The following is a 19,424-nucleotide window of genomic DNA, read 5'->3' as shown; positions in this document are numbered from 1 at the left end:
TCATGGTAATCTCCTCCTGAGTAGACCTTGCATTTCCCTAATCCTCTCCTCTCTGCGTGCTCTGGGATGGATAGGAGATGAGCCTGGATCCTCTTCTGATTCCTCAGCTGGCCTCTGCCCTTCCCCAGCCTCCTACACCACCTCTGGAGCCACACTCCCACTCCCTGTTGGCTGTTCCTTCTCTTCCTCAGAGTCAATCTCCACCAGGGGCGTGACAAAATCTATAATTTTTAGAGGGCATCCATAATCAAGAAAAGCAAAACATTTTTTTTCAAACACTTGAAGTTATACTTCATGCCTTTCATTAAATGTTCTGGTATTAACCAAGCAAATGTAAGCCTGATATATTTGCAGAAAGAAAGGTAGAGAATTAAATGCTTTTAAAATTTGTCCTTAAAATTTAAGATTGCTAGAATCCACATATTGTGCTGTGTGGTGATATTGTGTTGCTTGGACTGGTCATGGTCTTGCAATCAGCCCATTGGATTTGAGAATTGTGGTTTGTAGGTAAAATAGATGACAGTATCTTATTATCTTAATTGTGATTCAAATAAGCCATGGTTTAGTGCAATGCATGATGCTGAGCCATAAATCGAAATTGGCTTGTAATGTAGATAATATAAACAAAGAACTTAGTACTTCCTGAATTCATACAAAATATTTCCTGTGTTAAATGATAGATTATTTTTCAAATGGCCCAAAAGTTTACTATCATGGCCAAAAAAAGGGGGGGCCGGGGGGAGATGAGGCAGTCAGTATATTTTAATATCAGAAAACTCCAGGCTCAATCTTGACATCTTTGAGAATATTATACAAAATGTCAAATGTGGGTTAATGCTAAATAAAAGCAAAACACCGGGTAATAAATCTAACTTTATATTGATACTAATGAGATCTGTTAAAAATGCCAGTCTTTTGCATAGTGCTTTCAAAAAAATAATAATCCTGGGGATAATGGAGAAACAGAAAGAATTTTACAACATTATCTGTCTATTTTGTATATTTTGTATATTCCATCCATCCATCCATCCATCCATCCATCCATCCATCCATCCATCCATCTATGTATGCATGGTATTCAGCTTATTTATCTATGTATGCATGGTATTCAGTGTATTTTCCCACATCATTATAGTTGTGCTTTTAAAGTTGTAGCGATGTTTCAGCAGAATCTCATCTGCCATCATCAGGCTTGTGTATTGTGTTCATCTGTCTGTCTATCTATCTATCTATCTATCTATCTATCTATCTATCTATCTATCTATCTATCTATCTATCTATCTTTTACACAGTATCTATCTAGTTATCTCTGCCAGTCATCTATCCTTTGTATTTATATAGACTTATGTGCATTACTCTGGTTTACAACATCTTAGCAAGGTTATTAGGAGCTGGGAAATAGTTGATTCCTCTTACCATGGAAGAAAGTTTTTCAAAATGATACATTCAGAAAATATTCATAGCATACAGGGTACTCTAGGAAAACAAAATGATGGAAGTTTTGGACAAAAAGAAGTAAATGGTTTTTCACAGAGCACGGAGTAAACTTAAAGAATTTGTTTCAACAAAGTGTCTTGATGAACTTTTACCCAGATGGCTTTAAAGAAGCTTTAACAGAGGATAAAGTTATTAATACCAAGTTGGAACACATTTTGCTCTCAAGGTTTGATGAATATCCAGAGCATGACAGTTGCATTCCTGATCAAATGTAAGTCTTTGATCTCTTCTCTCACAGATCTTATTTTTCAATGTTCAACAATCCAGAATCTAGGGGATCAAATAATATCTCCTGTTTAAGCCATTTTCTAATGTTGAATGGATAGCGGCATTCATAAACTTGTTCCACAAAGAAGCATTATATTCAAGGTACATTGGTAAGAGACAATACCATATTAAATAATGATTAGCATGTGCCAGTGAGAGTTATCACTGCAGTTGTTGCTGACTGTAAGAATTATAGAGTTCAAACTCCCAGAATTCCTCAGGCAGCAGCATTCTGGGAGTTGAAGATCATCCATCTTAAAGTCATGAACATTGAGAAGCACTTCACTAGAGGTAGAAGATCCATATTGACTTAAGAAGACCGCTTTTCAACGGAACAGAATTAGTTCAGGCATTTGAAAAACTAGAGTCAAAATGTCAAAACTTAACCTTCGATCTACACTAACCACAAAAAAATCAGCAATTTAGCCAGCTGCACAATTAATGTTGCTCAAGAGAGATGATGTAGGGTTTTTGTTATTTACACTAAAACGCGAACTGAATTCTCTGGATATGTGCCCATCTTTGCGGTAGGCCCAACGGCTTTTTCCAATTAAAATTCTAGGTCTTGTTGAAGTGACCCTTGTGCTGTGCTGCTGAAGCAGTGCCATATGTCTGTATGCCACAAGACACCAAAGCATGACCCGAAAGAAAAGTAAGCAAACTCTTAGAAAACCCTCGAGAAATAGCTTTTCATTCCTCCCCACTTCCAGTAACGTATGGAAGCCATCCAGACGGGCAAACACAAACAGGGCTGGACCAAAACATTTTGCACAAAAGTAACAACAATCCCCCCTCCCATTGTTCCAGGTCAAAATGCACATATCCCAAGGCCAGCCAAGGGTACTTTGGCATCTGAGATGGAAAATTCAATGTTTTCCTAACTTGCAATAAGCATATAATAATACAGAACTAACATTTTTTTTCCTGCCTGTCATAACACCCCAAGTTGGCTGCCAAAAGTAATTACCTTCCTCTTCTTAATGATTGGGTGGGGTTTGCTTTTGCTGAAAAGCAATTAGTTTATCTATTTTCTCTTGTGAGGGGAAAATGTGGTTTTGTACAAAGATGAAATTTTCAGGTATTTTGAACTGTCAGATTTTGTCAGTTTTGAACTGTCAATTTTTTTTTTTCTGAAGCAAGCGCTTGAAATGTCAACAAGTCCAAGGAAATCAATGCTGAAATAGTTTGCTGTTTGTTTTAAGGTAATAATTACATTAAGTACTTGTGAGAAAATATGGGCTAGAGCAGACACTTGGCAATGCCCAAAATTCTTGATGAAGCATCTGGAAAGAATGAATAATAATGAGATGAAAACATCTTCAAGTGAATGAAGTCCATGGGGAGTCATTATGGATTAACAATGACTGAGGTGACAAATTTTGGTACCGTTCCTCTATTCTAAGCAATAGCATATTGGGTTGGATTAGAAGATTTCCAGGGTCCCTTCCAACTCTACTCTTCCATTATCTCTGCTTGGAACCTGGTGTCTTACAAGTACTGTGAGGACCCAGAAAGACATTTCTACATAATGTTCATTTATTCATTGGAAAGATTTATATGGCAACCCTTTTAAGCAACTCTGGATGACTCACCACAATAAAATCAGAAAATAAATATGACAGTCATAAGACAATCAAAACAATGAATCTATAAAACAAAACAAAAAGAACCTTGTCTTCTAATTACCGTCCTTGGAAATGGTCCACAGAAGGCTCAGCTGCCCTCCTTCTATATACAATTCCATATCCTACTTATACAGTCCCAGGCTCTCAGTAAAAATCCAGATCTTATTACTCTTCTGAAAGACAGATGTCTGTTTAATCATTGGTGGGTGGGTGTTACATAAGGTAGGGGAGACCCAGAAACTAGGTCCCACTAGAAGGCAAGATGCAGGTAGAGAACCTGGAGCATGTGCACCCTATCTGATCTAGTGGGATGGGCAGACATTCATACATTCATGCATCCCTATAGCCATTTCATGCAGCACTTACAAAGTGATAACAGCACCTTTGAATTGCATTCCGATTCATCTGACTATCGCAGGAAATAGAGCTTTTGCTTACAGAATAAGATTATGATTCTCCTGCAAAGATTAGGCAGTTTAAAAAGAAATCCCCAAACCTCATCTTTCTCAATCAGTCTTAGTGATTTTTCCTTCACATTTTAAAATGTTTGGCTGTTAAAAAGGGGAAAAAAACTCCTTTCAGGGCAATACCATTATTTAAGAGCATATTTACTTCACGATCATTGTCAAAATGTCCCTGTAATTGAGATTTTTGTTTTGAAGCTTTTGTGCTCTTGATATCCCTCTTTATCAATTAAAAGACCATAAAGACATCATTGGTGCCTCGCAGGAGCCACTGAAATGAGATAAAATTATGTGGCACGGCTATTGTTGTTTTTAGATAACAATCCACATATTTAAGGCTGCTCCATTGTCTTGGCTTGGTGACTGCCTGAATGCCCACCATGCATTTTTGCAGGTCTGTTGTCAGGGCAAGTTCATTTTGACCAATATAGTTGCCAGCTGTGGGGAGTTTTCATTGAGAGCTTGGTCTGTTCAACCCAGCCAAGCCTATCTGAATGTACTTTCATTGCCAACACCAGTTTTGGAAGCAGCCAATGATTTTGTGGAGAAAAGCCAAACTGAAGGAAGAGCAGTGGGGGGAAGGAGAAGAAAGATGTTTTGTAAATTGTGGATCCTTCAGCATAGGAAGAGAAGAGTTTTCAAGGATACATCCAAGTTTTTTTTTTAAATATTTTGGAAAGACATACTTCCATTTCTGATTAAATTAAATATTAAAATAATAGAGTTGTAAGCAGTGATTTAATACTGAATCCAATTCCCTGTTCAATGCATGAATCCAAGCTAATAAATCTTTGACAGATGGTGTCTAGCCTTTACTTGGATCTAGCAAAGGGAGCCCACCACTTTTCTGAAAAATTGATTCCAGTGTTGAAATTTATTCCAATCTTTCTACTAAGATTTCTTTCTTTCTGATATTCAAATAGAATTATAACTTAAAACAATGTGCCTATAATCTGAATTGTTCTTATTTGTTTTCTTTGTTTAATGTGAAAAGTTTTGTCCTCAACCTTGCCTGCTTACATACTCCCAGTTTCTTCAGTACATTTCACAGAATTTAGTTTCTAGTACACTGATAATTCTTTTTGTGGAACCTATTTGCATTTCTCTGAATCCTTGTTAAAGCACAATGCGAAAATGCTTTAAAGCGCAATGTGAAAGTGAACCTGGAAGAATTGGTTGGTTTAACAAATGCAATAGTAAAAAAGAGAAACAAATTCTTTTCTTGATTTGTCAGCTATACATCTTTTGTCACAGTCTAAAAGTGTTTTTTAGCATTTAAGTAGTTATGTTATACTCTTCACTTAGAATCAACTATTCCAAGATCTTGTTAGTTAGTTCTATTGTCAAGTCACTGATTTCTCTACTTAGACTTTGCATTTGACTTCTGCTTCCTAATGAAGCATTTTCCATTATGTTTATTAAATTTCCTTCTGCAGTTTTCATCCCATTTCTTTAAGTTAACAGTACAATCTTGAATTATATTTTATAATTCTGGGATATCCTAACATTAGGTGGCCTACAAATTTATCAAGTATTCCTTTCTCCTCCTCACCCATGTCAGCAGAGAGAGAATAAATAAAAGACTGGACATGGTATTATCTCACTTAATACCTCACATTACGTAGAGGAGAAACTCTTGAGGAGAAACTATTTGAATATGATCTTTGAGGCAAGATATAGTTTGCTGCTCACATCTATAGACCACCCTTCTTCTGACTTGAAGAAGTTTCTTGGATGAGAAGCAAAAAGTCTTCAAAGAAAAAACAATGTACAATCGCCTTTTGAAAAACCACCTTTGGGATAGACCACCCATTCTGTTCACAAAACTTCCCTCACACAGGATTGTGATTCCTTGAATTTTCCTTCTACCCTTTTTGAAGACAGGACCATCGTTTGCCCTCCTCTATTTAACTGTCATTTCAACAGTTCTCAAAAGATTTTTTTTTGACAAGTAAAAGATTCAAACAGGACATCAGAAGCTACTTCAGTATCCTAGCATACAATTCATCTGTTTCTGGAAATTTCACTCAAAGTAAGTAGGAGTTTTTGGCTTTATTTTTGTATCACTTTCATACTTTGGTCCTATCCTTTCATGATGTTTTTTGCAATCGTCTGATGAATCATCTCTCTTTTGTTGAGCAAAAATAAAGGCGGTGAATACATGTGTCTTTCCTTTCTAGCATTACCAAGGAGCTAGAATACTTTCCCCCCCATTTTTTTAAACTTTAATTGGTTACTGAACTCATACTCAAGCTTCTGTATACTGTTGCATTCAATATTCAAGTGTGTGTGTGTGTTTTCTTATGTTTTCACAGGTGTTTATATGTATGGAATTCAGCTTTGTTTGGGTATTTTCCCATGTCTTTATAGTTGTGCTTTTAAAGTTGTAGCGATGTTTCAGCAGAATCTCATCTGCCATCATCAGGCTTCTGTATTGTGTTCATCTGTGAGTCAGACTTTCACAGCCGTTCCTGTTTTAAATTTGGTGCTAGCCTTGTGCTTTGTTAGCCTTGTGTTTTTCTTCGTCCTGATTGGTTGGGAGTCTTGGTCTGTGTTCATTGTTTTTGGAGTTTGCTGTGTTCTGCTTGATTGGTGTTTCTAATATCTTCTGTCTGTTTTGTAGTGTTTTTTTGTCTTGATTAGCTGGCAACATTGTGTTTTGTGTATTGGGGGCTTTCAGTGCGGCTTGGTTTTGGGTGAATAGCTGAATACCATACATACATACATACATACATACATACATACATGTGTGTGTTTGAATGAAAGAATCTTTTGACATTTTAACAACAGAAGAGTGTTACATTTATAGGGACATTAATATGGTATTTTATACAGTAGACATTTAATGAATTTAATGTGTGATTAAATAAAGTAACAAATGAGTTTTATGGTTATAAGGCTGCTATGTTATCAAATACCTATATCTATATTTACATCTATACTTCTGTCATCAGTCTGTCTCCCTATCTGTCTACTATATATTTTTCAATATTCTACTGTGGGGTTTTTCAAAATGCTTCTTGCAAAGAATTACTTGTAGTTTATTAATGCTTTAAATTTTCTTTTCGTTATCTTTCACTTGGTTGTAAATTTAATATTGTGGATTCTTCTAGAAATGTGCCAAATTGGACAGCAGGCCAGAAATATCTGAAATAAACATGATTAATCATCTGATTTGAATATAATGTGGATTAGATGAGCCTCAATCAGTGAGCCATTGTGTTAAATGCATTCATCTGGTGGTTTGGGGAACATTTACCCTGATCTAGTTTCTCACAAGCTGAAATCAGTGAATTGATTGAATATTGGACAAGCTATACTTGTCTGAGAGGAAGTCGCAAACCCAAACCCTTTGAAGGCCATTTGTTATTTTTGTATGCAAATTGTTTTGTGAGAAGAATTTTGCACCCCAGGAATAAATAAATCAATAAATGACCTGAAAAGGATTACCTGCCATGATTTAAATTAGGTCATTTATTAAGACAGGGATTCAAGCAACATTGCATATTACATATAGGCCTGTAGAATAGTTGTCTGTGGTTTTATGTTGTTTCCTATTTTTTTTGCCTTTATTCTTGCTGTTGTTGTTGTTGTTGTTGTTGTCTTAAGGTTAGGATTGTTGTTGCCTGGACAAGTCTCTATAGTTTTCCTGGCAAAATTTCAGAAGTTGTTTTCCCTTGCCTTCTTAATAGGGCTGAGCGTGACTGCTCCAAGATCACCCAACTGGGTTGATTTATAAAGAAGAACTAGAACTCACTGACTCCTGGATTTTAACCTTGTGTCTTAATTACTAGACAAAACTGATTGCATATAGTTTTATTAGTGATATTTAACTTTTATGTTAATCAACTTTCATTTTTGTTATGGTCTTACTATACCTATCCATAATGGGAGAATGGTCCTTATCATTTAAAGGCAATGGGCAGCCTTCACCTTTGAAATTCATTCTTTTATTCATCCATCCATCCACCCATCTAACATCTATCATCTGCCTGCCTGCCTGCCTGCCTGCCTGCCTGCCTATCCATCTATGTCTCTTAACTTAAAAGCTGTGGAAGGGTTGCAAAGAAGGCAGGTAAACAGAAGCAAGAGAGGAAAAAAGACACAGGAAAGAGATTCTGGGTAAAGAAATTAAACCCTAAATATATGTAATCCTAAAAAAACAACGATATGCAATCTGTGATGACTTTCTTAAATCCATAAAGATTCTGAACATTTGTGGACACCATATTTATGTTGCCTAACTGGCTTTGGCGGGATGGGTATTTCTACATCTAGGTGAACACAGGTGGGTCTCCCAATGAGACAACAGAGAACTATATGAAAGCATATGCATCCGGTGCGTACAGCAATGATAAATCACATACAATGGTGGGGGCTGTAAAACAGGAAAAATAGAAAGAAGAGAACAGTCTCTTTTCTCCCCTGTTTTCTATTGGTGCTATTCATGCTAGCAAATTTGCCATAGAACTGTGAATATTTATTTAGTCTTCTTCATAATAGGGGTGATTTAAAAAAAAAAAAACTAATGGGGAATTATTGGGGGACAATGAAAGACATTTGTAAATTAAATAGATAAGCCCGTTGGCACACAAGGGATGTTTTGTCCAATACAAGAATTCTATTGTCCATTGCTTTGGTTGTCAAGAGCCAGGGAGCAGAGGATTTATGAGGATGACACAATGATCCTTTCACAGTGCAAGCGAAGGAGCTGTGAGATTCTGTCCCTCTGCTTTTCAGCCTCTATAATCTTTTTTATCATGTAAGGACAATGTAGGATTTAACTGGTTCTTGGACTGTCCATTTAAACACCAGGGACTGTGAAGTAATTAATATGGGGACAATAGATTTGCTTTTTTAAAAAAAAGAAAAAAGAAAGCTTTTTTTGTACCTGAATTACCCGAGGTTTAAGAATCACTATGCTTGCCACTTTGGATAAACGGTCTTCTTAAGACATGGCTTATTCACAAGAATAAAAAAGCTATAATCCTGTTTTGGAATTGGAGGAAAGACTGTTTGTTGGCAGCTTGTTGGTGGCGTTCAATCAAATGTCCCGTTCTTTCCCCTTGGCTATCTGTTGCAAACTTGAGAACCAGGACAAAATTGTATTAAAATGGCTAATTAAAATGGCTATGCATATGTCAATTTCGGGGTTGACAGTATGATTTAAAGAACCTAGCTGATTAAAGAACATGAAAAACAACAACTACGAATAGATATTGCAAGGTGTTATTTGAAAATTACAGCAAAAGTTATTAGTAATAAAAGTTACAGCAAAAGTTATTAGTAATAAAAATGCTAAATCTGAACCTAATATTGTGTGTTGCTTCGTGACATATCTTGAGAAATGGCCACTGAGTTTTGTTTTTGCCCCTCCTGACAAAATCCTTAGATAAAAATTCCCCAGACGTTTCCCAGACAGCTTTTCTACAGTTCTTGAATGTTTGTAGATTTAAGTGTCACAAAACATTTTCAGCTATATTTAATAGAGTGCTTTAAGTTGAAGAGAAGACGTTTTCAGAGATTTATTTTTAGAAAAGGTCAGTATATACAGTGATGGTCCAAGGCAGGATTTGAAGCCACAATAAACCATGTCACAACAAAAGGAGTAGTTGGAAATAATTCTGACTTTCCTAATTCTCTAATCTGCTCTTGGAGTCGGGCAACAGGCTTCTACAGGTTGCATGTGACAATGAATCAGTGGAACTGCCTGTCTCCAGAAGTTGTGGATGCTCCAACACTGGATATTTGTAAGAAGAGGCTGGACAACCATTTGTCTGAAATGGTATAGAGCATGGGGTTGGACTAGAAGACCTCCAAGGTCCCTTCCAAATCTATTATTCTGATCGTTATTCTGTTATTCAGCCTTCCATTTTTGTAGACTTTAAAGTCTTTTGCAGACCATTGAAGTCCACACATCTTCAAGTTTCCAAGGTTGAGAAACACTGCCTTAGAGATAAAATTGAGTGCCATTTCACCCCAAGTAATAATGCCTAGTTTGTCTTAATTTGTAGTTCAGCACCCAGAAATATTAAAGATGAGAATCCACTTAATGGACAGTTAACTCTTGGCAATAAGATTCTATTGCTGCTGTAGAATTTTTGTTTTCATGATGATGCTCCCAAGCATCTCTTTTATCAATGTACATTTTACTTTAAATGTAATGGGATACTGACCTGGGTTCTATTCCTTTAATTATGGGAACATTTTGCCTGAAAATGTATTTGCATCTGTTATTTGTTAAGTCTAATTTGGGCCCAAAATGCTGTTTCTTTTCTAAAGTGCACAGAGGGAAGGAAAGATAATTAGAAGTTAATTTCTTGTTTTAGGCATCTCTGTCGTTACTCTGACTTACATCTTGACTTCTGTGTCCTCCCTTTTTCTTTTCCAGAAAGTCTTGGATGATTAAATACGTATCTGTGCATAAACACAAGCTTTACTGGAACTGTTAATTTGCTCAAATGGATGGAATATGGTACTTTAACTGGCAACAGGCTTCCAAAGGTTGAAGGTAAGATGCTGGATCACAAAAGCTTGCACTTGTCAGTTTCTGTGCAGCTATAAAATACTAGAACATACTGAACCTACTGCAACTTTCTCCAAGCTGTGTTCCACATTGGTTAGATTATAATTGTGACATTGCCAGAATGAATGGTGCATTAAATGTTGTCCCTTATATCTGGGGAACAAGGAGAGTGACAGCAATGTTTCCTTCTTAACTGCCAAAGAGAAGATAAAAAACACAGCACTAAACAGTCCAAAGACCAAGAAAGATTATTAAGAGACTAGAGGCTAAAGTGTATGATGAACGGTTGAGAGAAATGGGTATGTCTAGTCTTAAGAGAAGGACTAGGGGTGACATGATAGCAGTCTTCCAATATTTGAGGGGCTTCACAGAGAGGAGAGGGAGGTCAACCTACTTCCAATCCACTTGTGATGACCCAGGGTGGGATACAAAACAAACACAGTCACAGAAAACAGGTGAAGCCCCTTTTATTCCTTCACTTTGCTTCCAAGCTCTGAATATCTTTGACAGAAGACAAAAAAACCTCCCACACAAACAGTTACACAAAGAAGGAGAAAAGCAAGACAAATCAGGCAAGATAAGGGCTGGAGGATGTCCACAGATAACACATTCTGGGAAGGACAGCAAACTCAGAGAGGAACTGTAAATTAGAGATATTTACACACTTTGTTTCCAGCATTTGCAGGTAGCAGGTCCAAACTCTTCAGTTGTCACACCTGCAGCCCATGAAGAGGATCAAGGCCTTCTCCTCCCGAGGAGACCAGGTCTCTCCCTTATCCTCTCCTCTCTGCATGCCCTAGGATGGATAAGGGATGGGCCTGGGTCCTCCTCTGACTGCTCAGCCGGCCTCTGCCCTTCCCCAGCCTCCTCCACAACCTCCGGAGCCACACTTCCACTCCCTGTTCCTCCTCTCCCTCAGAGTCAGTCTCCACCAGGAGCATAACAGTACTGGAGGACAGGAGTAGAAGTAACAGGTGGAAGATCGTTATAGAGGAGTCTAACCTAGAACTAAGGAGATATTTCCTGATAGTGAGAACAATTAATCAATGGATTGACTTGCCTCCAGGAGTTGTGGTGCTCCATCACTGGAATCTTTTAAGTAAAGACTGGGCAGCCATTTGTCTGGAATGGTATAGAGCAGGGGTCTTCAAACTTGGCAAGTTTAAGGCTTCCTGACTTCAATTCCCAGAATTCCTCCTCCAGTCATGTTAGCTCAGGAATTCTGGGAGTTGAAGTCTACAAGTCTTAAACTTGCCAAGTTTGAGGACCCTTGGTATAGGGTCTCCTGCTTGAACAGGGGGCTGATCTAGAAGACCTCCAACTTATCTTCCAACTCTGTTATTTTGTATTATGTAAAAGGAGGCTAGCATGACTTCGGGGGATGAAAGCTTCAAAGTGGGGGTTATGTGAAGACCCCAGATTGCCCTTCTGAATGCCTCTATCTTTTTCCTTTAGCTCTTTCTGTTTTTTCCCCTTTGGTTCCTTTACTGGTTCTCCTTTGCCTCTCTAATGGTATGTGGGAAAGACCTTGGAGATTATCCATCTGCAGGCTATGCTGCCTCTTACCTGACCATTCCCTCGACAATGGTAAGAGACAGCATAGCCTGCAGATGGATAGTGGATGGGGTGAGAAGTTTAGAATAGATTTTTGAGCTATAAAAGAGATGGGGGAGAGGAAAAATGTACTTGCAGTCTTTAAAATTGTCAAAACGTTGGTTTACAATGAAGTAGAATTAGCTCAGAGGGTGATGATTCCTGGTGAGGCTAACATCAATTTTTGAAGGTACGATTTTGAAGGTACAATTTTCCCCACATCTCCTTCAGAGCCTGAGAAACTGGGATGATTGCTGAATCTCTCACCTACTGTCCAACTATGCTATCTCTTATCTGACCATTTCCATGGCACCCTCTCTTTTCCCAGTCTCCCAAGTCTTTCCAACCTGAGCATATTTGCATTCAGGCAATCATGCTTGTCAAAAACCTCCTTAGATATCCTTAACATTATATTCTCATTTGAACTGAGATGCCTGTTGTAAGTTTCAGGCAATGCTGACATTATCATGCGGTATTTAGCAGACTCATTTATATTGTTTCATAGTCAAGACGGTGATGTTCTGCTTGATAGCGGCTTCATTTCTGTTTCAAAATGTCCTTGACTGTTCATAATCTCATTTCTGGCAGCTAAATGACAGGCTTTGTGAAATTTCTTAGGGAAGGATAAAAAACCCTGCCAGAAAGGCAAGTGTGTATTCCTTTCAATCAAGAGCTAAGGCAAACTGGAACAATTAGAATCACAGGTCAATAAACCCCATTTGATAGTCAAACAGATAGACATTTATTTTAATGTGTGTTGAGTATCTACAGATTTAAATAATCTCATATTAAGGACATCTGCAAAACCACAAATGACTCAGTAGAGCACACTATTATGCCCCGTTGCTAATGGGAACTATGGTTTCTAGCTACTAAAAGTCCGTAAACATTTTTTTTTAATTCATTAACTCCATCATTTTTTAAACAGTATTTTTAAAATTATATCAGATCTTTCCATGATTTATTTATTTATTGCACATTTCTGTTATTGTGTACTTAGAAGTACAAAATGTTGTGTGTGGTTTAATGATATTTCCAATAAGTACCATCCGAGAAGTCCATAAATTAAAGAAACACTAGATAGAACATCTATAAAACAACCATGATGGATTTCCTATATTTACACAGAAATGTTTCACTAATTGTTTGAGAAGTTAAAGAATAAAGATGAATAAATAAATAAATGAAAATATGCAGAACTGACATGAACCAGACTTCCCTTAATCCATATTATATCTTGAGGACCACTTAAAATATGCAGTGCTAAACAGTAGCTAGGAGATAGTGTGAGATTTCTATATTACCAAGGTTTTTTTTAAAATTCATATTCTCCTAAATCTTTTAGAATCACAGAATCCTGAAGCAAAATAGAAATACATTAAAGTAGAAATACTAGATTAAAATTAAGTTTTTAAAAAATGTAACCATAGTAATAGTCTCCTAGTAAGACAATAATCTGACATAAACAAATTTGAAACTAGCAATTACAATGCCAAATGTTTTAGAAAAATAGGTGTGATATGTATGGATATCTTCACCTTTATAAGAAATTCAACATTAAGTACTCATCCATATGAATCAGCATTGGAAATGTATGCTTGAAATTCTCAAACACCAAAGTCTCTTTTCCAAAGGAAAAAAACTTTGGAGAAATAGTAAGTCAAATTAAGTATTTTCAAGCTTCATCTCTCAATCATCTTTGATTCTGCACTATAGTCTACTTGCCACCAAGTATTTTTCTTCTTCTGCCTAGCTGAAGCAGAGAAAAGGCTAGCAGCAACTTAATGATCAGCCCCTGGTGTGCTTCTAAGAAGGGTTTTTATTTCTTTGGAAACTCTATACAAGGTTTCTAGAGATACAATAAGGAAGTAGAGGGAAATAGAAATAATTTTCCAGGTTTTGCACCCCATCACTTCAAAACAGGAGATATAAATGCATTTTTTTGTTTTCTTTCTCTCTGGCCTTGGTTTGAGAATGTATTTTAGTCAGCAGGGGGAGATAAGGGATGCACAATCCCAGCCTTGAAAAGTCAATACAGTATTTGGCAAATAGAAAAATATCATCTAGTTTTTCTGGGCTGCCTGGACATCCATCATTATGGAGTGCATGGGGGGAATATCCAAAAGTCATAGTAAATACGTGTCTTTATTGGATCCAAACAAAATACTACATCATAGTGAGTTTCCTGGAATGCTCTATTTTCATTAAAAAAAAAAAACCTCTAGGGGAAGGAGAATGCAAAGTAGGACAGGAATGACAGGGAGATTTTAAGGAGACTTGGTGAATGAAATTGAAATCCTTTCAGACTGTAGGCTCATGAACCTAAGCCCAAAGTGGTTGAGTCATGATGACAGTTCTGTTAGCTTGTCAGTGACTCACAACTTGAACAGTCACTTTGCCAATGGATATCTCCCCCGTCCTTCCCTCTCCCCTTCCCCCTCCCCTCCCTCTCTCTTTTCTCTCCATCTGTTATCTATCTATCTATCTATCTATCTATCTATCTATCTATCTATCTATCTATCTATTTATCATCAGGCTATCTCATATTATGATTCATGGGATGCAAAAAAATCTTCACTCGGAATATCTCATTGTTTGAGAAATTAAGAATATTGAAACATCCTGTTTCTAGAATTTTAACACACAGATGCTGTTTTCATTCTGAAAAAATTGTAGAGCGAGGAAGAAAAAGGAATTTGTCAGTCCTTCTTCCAGACATTGGAAAGGTTCAAGCAGGAGTTAGTCCCCAGAAGTATTCTATTGATTTTCTTGGGTATTTTAAACTTGAAAGCCAAGAGAAAAATTGTGGTGGATGTAATGCTGTTTCTTGCCTAAGTGATTCTGGATGTTCACATTGCCACGTATGTATATCATTCTCTCCACTCCCACAAAGGAAGACCAAAAAGCCTGGCATGTAAACCTGAGTATCTATATGGCATTTGCATTTTCCATTTTCAATCCCATCTTGTTGTGGTAGTGGTGCTTCTGTTTGAAAAGATTTTCTCTCCTGCTGAGCTCACTCAGAAATGAAATTTCCTGTTTCAATATCTAAATCATCAAAGCTCACTGAAATATGAAATATTCACTTGCAAATATTATCATCCAGGCAAAAAAGTACTGCATCAAATTCACTAAATATGCACTCCGCATATGGATTTGGCTCAAGAAATCGTTCTTGATGTCTTCTTTAGGACTTAACAGGAACAGGGGAAGCCAGAGAAACTCTAGACAGTTGAAGAGATGATTGTATGATGAACTAATCCTTTAAAATGCATATGTGTGCTTAACTTCTGCATGGTTCGATTTTTGTGTCAAAGCCACAGCTAGTTCTCTATTGTGAAAAGGCTTTAGGACTCTAATAGGAAAGCCAGAACTTAGCTTGGCAGGGAGAGGAGAACAAATGACAATCAGATGAGGGTAAATGGCTCGAAAAACTAACATGTGCATAATATCAGAAAACAGCTTTGCTTATTTTCCTCGATAAACTTTATTATGTCTCTCTGATAATTTACTAATTATTTACATTTTTTCCAAGCTTTACATAAATGAATTTCTAATCAGATATCCTAGCGATCACAAAATATAATAGCAATTTTGGGCCCTCTATGCTTCTCTGCATATCAATAAGGCTTAGGAGATGAAAAGAAGATAACACTTTTCAATCTTTTGCATTCTTTAACTTCAGCAATCTAAAAAAAAAGCTAGTAAATGGAAGATGGAACATAGAGATTATGTCATTTAGATAAGGAAATTGAACTGATTACCTGCTGAAGTCAAGGTCCCATCAATTCAGTCATTTTGGCATGGTATGGAAATGTGTTCTAGATTTTCCAAGGCTGTTTAGATATTGTTGTTTGTTGAGGTCCAAATGCCAATAAAATGTCTTTTATCTAGAACATTGACTTTATCATTGCTATTTCTACAGTAAAGTCTTAGCATCACAGTATCACAGCTCAGTCAAGGTTGTGCAGAAATGGATGATAAAGTTTTATGATGTTGCTACAATTCTATATCTCTATTTTAAGACTAATCTTTCACATCTAGGCCAGACTAAATATGATATTAATTACATACTTATTTGCTGATTTATTCATGCAATAACCAAGAACTATACCCAGTAAAATAGAGTGTCTTATCTTACTATGTTTACACTGGATTTAATCAGAAAAGGACTATCTGCTATTAGTTATATTGCCAGGAAAGTCTGCTAAACTTAATGATAAATAAAAGTAAGATTCCAGGAGTGTTATTAACTGTGGCTATGTTTTTGTCAATTAGGACACATTATTGTCTTAGAGTTCTCTTAGATTTATTGTTCTGTATTTTATAGTATTATCAGTATCTGAATTATTCCTAATCAATATTTAGTACATTGATGTGTTGAACTAGCAGCTGTGTGTAGTGTAGACTGTAGTGACTGGAAGATGCATATGTATTTTGCTTTTATTGATAATTAACATTGCATCAGGTATTTAAACTTTTATTTAATTTTGCTTGTAAACATTTTTTAATGTTGGTATTAGTAGGAAATTCTATACACAGGAAACTACAATTACAGTAGTATTGCAGATTTTTTCATGGCAAGTCTTGGAAATTCTGAGTTAAATTCCAAACAAACAAACAAACAAACAACAGCTGATAAAGCTAGCTCAAAATTAATCCAAGTTACCATTTTCTGGAAATTATTATTTCACAAGTTTTTTATGGCCTTATGATTGTTATATTTATTTGTTTTCTTGTGGTTCTGAGCCAGCAGAGTTCTTAAATGGGCAGCCATGTAAATATTTTAAGTAAATAAAGAAATGTTCTAGAGAAAAGGTAGCAAGTTGTTCTGGCATTTGCATCTGGGGGCTTTTAAAGCTGTTTGCAAAGCCACATGTAGCTGTAATGCATCAGTGTTTCCCTAGAAAATATTCTGTTTATCAGCAGGACCTTATTCATAGAAATTATGGCAATCAGAGTTGAAAAGAAAGCAAATCATACTCTCTCTTCTGTTCAGCAATCCAAATTAAAAGCGTTCAACTGAGAGCAGTATATATTCTATGCTTAACATAGCCAGTGAAAGGGACCCTATCATCTCCTTAGTTGACTAAGCAATTCCAGTTTTAAACTGCTCTTAAAACCAGGAAGATTCTTCTGGCTGACATTTTCCTCCTAGAATTGGAAATTTATCGTCTCTAGGAAATAGAGTTTTGGTCTTGCCATTTCTTTATACCCCTATCATATAATCCTGAAGTTTTCTCTTCTCCAAAGTTAAAAAAAAAAGAACCCTCCAACTGTTCTTACAGTGCCTGATCATCCTTGGTGGATGGAAAAAAAGTTGCAGATGTCACCTTTATCAAATTAGAATGTCAGTTGTGGTTTTGATTGTGTCCACTGTCATGAGTCCCCAGAATTTGAGACAGTACCTTATGCGGAGTATGACCAGCATAGAATCAATAGTCAATAGAATACAATAATTGGGCAGTTATTCTTTATAAAAAGAATAGAATATCCATTGAGAAAAATGTATGCCATTGGATACTTAAGACATAAGATTTCTCTTTAAAGAAAACAGTTGATATATGATAGGCCTTCTTAAACAGCCAGCATTCGATTGTTCATCTAGATCTTTGACTGAAAAGAGTCTTTTTAATGTTGGGAAGTCAAAGGACAATGTTCTCCTGACAACATACTGCTGCTCTGTCTTCTTGCAACAATGGTGTCAGTATTCTTTTGTTCTGTGGATGAAATGATGTCTCAAAAAACCCCATAGAATTATTTATAATGCAGCTCCATCCTAATCCTTCAGCTATATTATCTATCTATCATCTATCTATCTATCTATCTATCTATCTATCTATCTATCTATCTATCTCCATCCATCCACCCATCCAGATCATCATTCTGATCCTTCTCCTCCTCCTCCTCCTCTTCCTCATCATCATCATAATGAACTTGTTGTAGGAAAACATACCATACTATGTCAAAGTACCAAATTTTATGGACATTTATGGATATTACACACACACACACACACACACACACACACACACACCTTCCTTATTGCATTTTATAACAGGATTGTTCTACTCAGCCTGCAAGCACAAGGAAAAGATCTATCTCCAAGTGAGACCAATTCCAGTTGAAAGAACAACTACATTTAACAACTTTGTCCACCTAATTACAGGCACTGATTTTCTCAGTTCATCCAACCCAGGAGACCCTCCATGGTCAGACAATCTGTCTCCAAAAAACGGTCTTTCTATATATGCAGAAGGGCCCATAATTCTGGGGAATAACTCTTCTCCTGTCCACTTCTTCCATCTCTTTAGGTTATTCTATCATCATGGGATTTCAAAGAAGGTTATTGACATGTGACCTGCAGAATTACAACTCCTGAAATGTGTCAGTTCCTGCTAGTATTTCTTGAATAGAGTCAAAGGGGAATAATAGCAAGAAAGCAAATGATTGAAGTTTTAAGAACAGGAAGAGCTACCGTGTTTAGAAAATTTATGATTCAGAAAACATATGTAAATACATGAGTTAAGCTTCTGACTCTGGTTCTTGCATAGAGGAAAAAACCCCATAAATAAATTCCAAGGACAAGAAAACATTAAAGGACAGTCCACATGTGTATAATAAATATACATAAATGTCACTCTACCTCTGACTGGGATTATAAATCAGACAAATCAGAAAGACAGGATGTTTTAAAAGACAGGAACTAAATTAAACAAGAAATCCATCAATATTCCATTTTTTTCAAAACAACGAAGGGGTAATTTGTTTGTGTGCACAAGGGCACATTCAGAAACCTCATGGTAGACTTAGAAAACGGCCAGAGTCTGCTTTGGCTTCAGCCTAGGCATAAGTAAGTTCTTTAATAAATCACATTCATATCAGCAGAGATTGCTTTAGTAAAAGACATTGCTTCACCTATTTTGTGCTTTTTTAAACAATAGTTGGATTTATTTAGTTTTACTCATTATATTTCCCATTGGCTGTTTATTAAATGAACTCATAAATCAGAATGAAAATGGCACTGGATATTGAGAAGATTGCTCATTGTTGATTTTTCCAACTTTCATAAATATTGGCAGTGATTATGCAATTAATGTAATGGGAGACACATTAATGTGTCTTTGTGTATGTGCAAGAGAGAAAAAAGGAGGCTGTATACTCAGGAGCTGAGCAGACTATTTCTTAGAGAAGCTGATTTTTTTCAGCCTACAGTTTCACATTTCTAGAAAAAGGCTACTTTGAAGAATATACTTTTTTAAAAAGTAGCTGCTAAGGTTACTCATTGCTGTCATGTATATTATCTTCAGATAACATTTGGTTCTGTAAGATTGAGGAAGAAAGGAAATTTGTGTTATCAACATTGCTAGTTGATGAGGCACATTTGTAAAAAAAACACCTGGAGAAATTTTACTCCAAATGAAGGGGACAAATGGGGAGTTTGTTTCTTGA

The 19,424-nt window shown here is 36.4% G+C and overlaps 1 protein-coding gene across 1 annotated transcript in view; it reads left to right on the top strand.

Moving 5' to 3' along the window:
- Positions 1-19,424, top strand: part of CDH11 (cadherin 11) — a 117,311-nt gene that overhangs the window by 40,626 nt on the left and 57,261 nt on the right. The window contains exon 2 of the mRNA XM_026714122.2: positions 10,245-10,364. The gene's annotated coding sequence lies outside the window, so the exon portion shown is untranslated. The remainder of the gene's footprint in view (positions 1-10,244; positions 10,365-19,424) is intronic.

This window comes from Pseudonaja textilis, chromosome 11 (genome assembly GCF_049901715.1).
Source record: "Pseudonaja textilis isolate UNSWEBS1 chromosome 11, rPseTex1.2, whole genome shotgun sequence".
NCBI lineage: Eukaryota > Metazoa > Chordata > Lepidosauria > Squamata > Elapidae > Pseudonaja > Pseudonaja textilis.
This window is presented reverse-complemented; position numbering and strand designations above follow the sequence as displayed.